This window comes from Apodemus sylvaticus, chromosome 14, assembly GCF_947179515.1.
Source record: "Apodemus sylvaticus chromosome 14, mApoSyl1.1, whole genome shotgun sequence".
In the NCBI taxonomy this organism is placed as follows: domain Eukaryota; kingdom Metazoa; phylum Chordata; class Mammalia; order Rodentia; family Muridae; genus Apodemus; species Apodemus sylvaticus.
This window is the reverse complement of record NC_067485.1, coordinates 8525363-8531628: the sequence shown is the minus strand read 5'-3', so window position 1 is coordinate 8531628 and position 6266 is coordinate 8525363.

Below are 6266 nucleotides of genomic sequence, written 5' to 3'. Positions count from 1 at the left end.
AACTTAATGCTCAAAGATAGAGTTTGAAGGTCACATTTCAGGAATAAAGACACCAGGCAGAGAGGTGATGTGGCTGTTCTATTCTTGTTACATTTTTATACTGTTTGGAACCTATCAGGCAGTCAATGGGTGAGGCGTAAGAAAATTAATAATAAATAGGAAGAGTCACGGCATGTTTATTTGAAGAGTGCAGACTGGAATCTGAGATGTTTTGACACAAGTCATGGCTGACACAGCTGGAGTCAGGTCCTGTGGCTGGGTGAGGATTTTAAGTGTTTTAGACTTTATTCTTCTCTTCCTCTTGGGTGTCTAGAAAAGTTTCATGAGCACATCAGCTCACAAGGCACTGAGGTGCCATGGCGGCAGAGGGAAGGTAGTTCAAAGACAGCCTAAGCAACTGCAGTGCATCCATAAAGAATCGGTGAATCTATGACTTAGCCCCAAGACAGAGTCTGAATCCAGGTCCTGATGGTGACGGTAGTGATCATGGTAGCAACGATCTTGTATTCCAGAGAGAAGAAAGGACACGGTCAGACAAGTCTGATTTTTGAGGAGTTTCAGATAAGCTAGACAGAAAGGGATCGGCATGCCTTTGCACAGGCATTTTTTTTTAAAAACAGGTCCCAACTTAATTAGAACAAATTCCGACCTTTCTACACTCTATCCTGGGTCTGGGCTTCTCAGTATTGTTATCATTAGCATCTTAGAGTTTTAGTTCTACACTACATGGGATGTTCTGTGCATCTTGAATCTTAGGGTCTAGACTTGGGGGTCTGTCCAGGCACTGTAGATGTCAGGTTCTGTAAGATCTGTTCCAGAGACTGTGGATATTAGGTTCTGTGCCATAGGAGCTTCTCTATTGTGGTGATTTACCAGCATTTCTGGCTTCAAACCATCAGATGTACAGAACGCTTGTCCTCCTCCTCACCCCAGCATGGGAACAACCCAAAAATGTCTCCATGACATTTTGTCATTGTCCCTCTGGAGGCAAAATTACTCCCACTCTGAGACTTCCTGACCTGAGCAGTCAATTTTGATAATTTTTCAGAAAATCCATGGCCCTTAAAGAAAGAACACTTTGGCCATTTAATGGGGAAGGGTGAAACAAGAAGTGACTTTTCCCTCATGGGTCTGGCTTTCTTTTACTGAGCGAGGGTAGCCACCTCAAGTGACCCAGTGGGGTAGCCAGCCTGTTCAATGGCATCTTGCTTTCAATGACAGGTTTTTGTTTAGTTCTACTTTTCACTATTTATTCAACATTTTTGCCTTATCAGTGCATATAAGTCTATTTGTTTGGTTTCACAGTGAAGACTTCCAAATAAATGAAGGGTACACAAGCATAAGATGACATCCTGGCTATTAACACACAGTTCCTGACCTTGGGCGGAACCAAGGAGAGAAACACATCTTGTAGCATCTGGATGCCTCACTGTGCACAGCCCTTTCCTGTAAAATCCCATACAGCACAGAAAGTTCCCCCTCGAGGTCCCCACAGCAGGTGATGATCCTGCGGGACTAAAACGAATGTCTCTGTTACATATACGATCTCAGTCATAACACATTAACGAACCAGCAAGACTGTAGAGAAGTGCCATGAGGGAACCTTCCTTCCTTCGAAAGGTCTCACTCAGTGACAAGGTAAGAGGGGCTGGTCTGAGCAGGACCTGCAGGTCTGACTCACTGTTTGGGTTCTCCATGGAAACCTAGTTCCAAGGGAATTTGTCATAAATCGTTTGCCAGGCTCCCATGGGCTTGTCCTTTCTCTTAGAGGGGCCGCTAGCTAGCATGGCTTCTAAAGCGAGTTCTTTGTGAAGACTTTGCTCTAAATTACTAACCGGCACTGCTTTGAAGAGAAAGGGAATTGGAGCGTGTGAGCCCAGCATTGAGGGGGGTGAGCAGGAAAATGTGTGAGCACAGACGTCACCTGCCTCTCCTTAGAGAGGCCGTGGCAGCTGAGAAAGTGTTCTCAGGGCACTCTGAGTTCTCACTGGGGTCTGGGAGAGGCAAAGCTTTGAGTTCACCCTCTCACGTCTGTCAAGCTTTCTTATTCTTAGGCGGGGCCAGACCTGTCTCCATCCCAGCCCAAGCCTGGAGCCTAAGGAGCTAGGGCTGAGGGTCCCACCTTTCACTCACCAGGGGGGAACATTACAACCTTTGTTGTGAAGCTTTCTGGAATTTGCAGCTGATTTGAAAAACAGGGCATTTAATTGTGGGTGACTTGAGAGGTAAACCCTGCTGGATTTCCTTTGAAATAGTACGTGTGTTCAGAATGAAAGAGAAAAATGAGCGCAGACCATTTTTTTTTTTTCAAAATTAGTTGTTTGAAGGGGTTGGGAGACCTTGCTGTGTCTCACACGAGACGAATTTCATCCATTCCCGCCCACCCGAGGCTTCTGGACTTTAAATCTCCCAAGCTTTTGTCTCGGCTTATTTTTTTTAAGCGTGGCCATAAATGCTGATCAAGTTCCCCTAATTAAAGTAGTATCTAATTTCTAGTAAGCTCCTGTCACACAGCAAGTGTTAATAAGCACGGTTTTAAAGATTGCTTCTGCAGAGCACAGGCTTTCCTCCTTAGAGGAGACCTAAAAGATTCCAAGGATTATTTTTCCAGAGAAAATCTAGACCTGGTGCCTGAATGCCTTTTCTTTAAATTGCATGTGACGTCACATTTCCCAGATCAGGAAAGGTCAGCTGTTGGTGCTCTTGGTGTATGTCCCTGATGTGTGTCCCTAAGGTTTACAGGACACCGAAGCTTGTTGGACACACTTTCCAACATCTTTCTCTGTGGAGAAAGAACCAGTCTAAGATGAAGGCCGAGGCACACTCAGGATCAGGCTGGATTCTTCTGGGGAGAGCCGGTGCTCCTTGGCCTCTAGCCTCCATCCCACATCACTGCCTGGAGTGCTGGCTTCTGTACACATGGAGGTCTGCGCAGGAGCACGTGGTCCCAGGTCCTCAGAGCTCACATCTCTTGTGTGTAAAAGGGCACGGGATTTGTGGGGTTTTTTTTTGTTTGTTTGTTTGTTTTTGTTTTTTTGAGACAGGGTTTCTCTATGTAGCCCTGGCTGTCCTGGAACTCACTCTGTAGACCAGGCTGGCCTTGAACGCAGAAATCTGCCTGCCTCTGCCTCCCAAGTGCTGGAATTAAAGGCATGCGCCACCACTGCCCGGCAGTATTTGTATATATATCTTCAGTTGGTGATTGGTTGAATCCTCAGGTGCAGGACCTACAGATTCAGATGACAGGCTATGCTGTGCTCAAGTCCCTTTGCAGGTCCACAGTGAGTCAGGAAGTCACTGTATTAGCAAAACATAGTGGGTTTATGTTAGGTTTGTAATTTATACACTGGTATTTTCTTATACTTTTAATAATTGATATTGTTATTAAAAATGATTGCTGCACTCATTACTCCCAAGGGCATGGCAGGTCTGCAGAGAGCAGTGAACTATACAAGCAGGCTTTGTGTAGTGTGGGTATGGTATAGTATAGTATGGTACAGTGTAGTATGCAGTGGTATGATATAGTATAGTGTAGTATAGTATAGTATAGAGTAGTATAGTATGGTATGATATGGTATGGAGTAGTATTGTATAGAATGGTATAGTATAGTATAGTATAGTATAGTATAGTATAGTATAGTATAATATAGAATAGTAGTATGGCATGGTATGATAGAGGTATGGTATGATATAGAATGCTATGGTATGGTATCGTATAGTATAGTACAGTATAATATAGTATAGAATGCTATGGTATGATATAGTAAAATATAGTATGGTATAGTATAGTATAAAATGGTATAGTATGGTATGGAGTGGTATGGTATGGTATAGTATAGTATAGTATAAAATGGTATAGTATGGTATGGAGTGGTATGGTATGGTATAGTATAGTATGGTATAGAATGGTGTAGTATAGAATGGTATGGTATAAAATGCTATGGTATGGCATAGAATGGTATAATGTAGTATAGTATAGAATGGTATAGAATGGTATGGTATAGAATGGTATGGTATGATATGATATGGCATGGTATGATATGGTATGGTATGGCACGGTTTGGTATGCTATGGTATAGTGTAGATTCTTGTGGTCCCTGTCACCTTTCAGTTGTCACCCTCCTGCACAAGCTGATCATGTGTTCCCAAATGCTCACTGTAATTTGCGCATACATAGTGAGACATCTTGGAGATGGAACCCATTTCCAAACACAAAATTTATTTTTCCATCACATAACATCACATGCACATCACCTGAAGGCAATTTTATCCATTGTTTTTAGTGTGTCTGGATTGGGGCTATTATTCAGCCTGAATGTGGCATCACATCTGCAGTTCTTCCCCACTGTGAGGCTGGTGCTCAAAATCAGTGATGCTGATTTGGGAGCATTTCAAATGCCATCGAGTGCCGTGCTTGGGAGCGCGGTGGACTAACCTGTAGCTGCCCACAGCGTCCTGCTGCAAGCACACAGACTCTTTGCATAGAGATCGTCTCTTTGCCACAAGTCTGCAATCAATAGCAGCTGGCAGCTGGAGCGGAAGGTCTTAGCTCCTGTCCTTTGAGTCCAGGTGACCCTGAGGTTCCAGCTACACCATTATTCGAGTCTCCAAATGGGGACAAAACAATAGACAGTGAGTGGAGGCATGCTCAGAGGGACTCTGACCGAAGGGAAGGGGTGGGGCATGATATGAGGACTGCCAGTTAAACACAAGTAGACCAGAATACGGAGCAAACATCAGGGAGTGGCCCCTATCTGTTCATTCATCGGAAAGTCGGAAAAGGAGGGCAGGGGGGCAAATCACATTGCCCCAAGTGAAAACCAGACACCTAAAATTTACAAGTAGCTGTCAAAGGGTTGAAATAATTGATTTATACTTGAAAAACAGTCATTCCAGAAGCACCGTGGGAAGACTACAGGTGGCCGCAGAGAGCAGAGGCTGCATCAGAAGGCCACAGAAAGAATGAGAAAAGATGGATAGGTCTCAGCACTCAGCCCAGCTGCTGGCAGAGGATGGGTTTAAATCAAGAACAAATGCAGAAGACCCGCTTGGTTATCTGTCTTACTACATGTGTCTTTTCCATGTTAGTGTTTGTTAGCGTGTGCATCTCTTTGTCTATGTGCATCGGTTAGGGTCAGCTCTTAGTGCTGTAATGAGTCCCCAGAACTGAAAATGGATCAAATCTGATTCTTGCACAGGGATATAAAGTGTGTGTGTGTGTGTGTGTGTGTGTGTGTGTGTGTGTGAAGGGGGTGGTAATTGCCCCTGGAAAGCTCTGAGCTATTTCCTGTCTGTCCACATTCACATATAGTTCCTTTTTGGAACAGCCCAATGTGGTCTTCAGGTAGTAAGAACCTAGTTTGTCTGTGTCTTCTGCATCATGGCCAGGTTGAAGGGCAAATAGGGCAGGTGGCAAGTATGGGGATTTTGTGTGGCCAGTCCTTAAACTGGCTAGAAATGGATTCTAGAGCTGCAACTAACTGCAAAGGCATCTGGGAAACATCGCCTAAGGGGTAGGAATAAAAGAAAAAAATATTGACTTCAAGGTTTTCAACCATAACACTTTGTCTTTATCACAGAGAAATTGTAAAAGTTCTTTTATGTGTATATATTTTATATTTTTCCTGCATATATGCATGTGCCCTATGTGTCCATAATGTCTGTGGAGACCTGAAGAAGATGTCAGATCCCCTGACACTGGAGTTTGTGAGCTGCCATGTGGGTGCTGGGAATGAAACCTTCAGGTTCTTCAGGAAGAGCGGCTAGTGCTCTCAGCCTTGTCTGAGCCTTGTCTTCCAGCCTAGGAACTGTTTACTGATATTTTCCTTAGAGAACAGTGGGAATAATGAAATCAGAAGTTTAAGGGTTGGCGGGGAGAAAGTTCTCTTTATGCCAAGACATTCAGAACCAGCTCACCTCAACCCAGACCCTCTGGCCCAGTCTACGATGGAACTTTTGTTTATAATGCTTATGTCCACAAGTACAAGACAAGGTGGAGCTGAAGTGGAAACCTAGCCCTGAAATACATTCTTCTGAGACCAGAGGAACTGGAATTAATTTGAAACCAGCTATTAGTGAGTTGATTGTAGGTCAGCCAGAAAGGGAACTGTCAACGCGGAGACCCTTTCCTCCACGTCTCCTCCACGCCAGGGCCCAGCAGACCAGCGTTGGGAAGTCATCAGCTCATGCTCCTGAGGTGCCTGCACTGTATTCAGTACCGTCCCTGAGGCAAAGCAGCCTGGGGCTGCCTCCTTCACAGCCTCAGG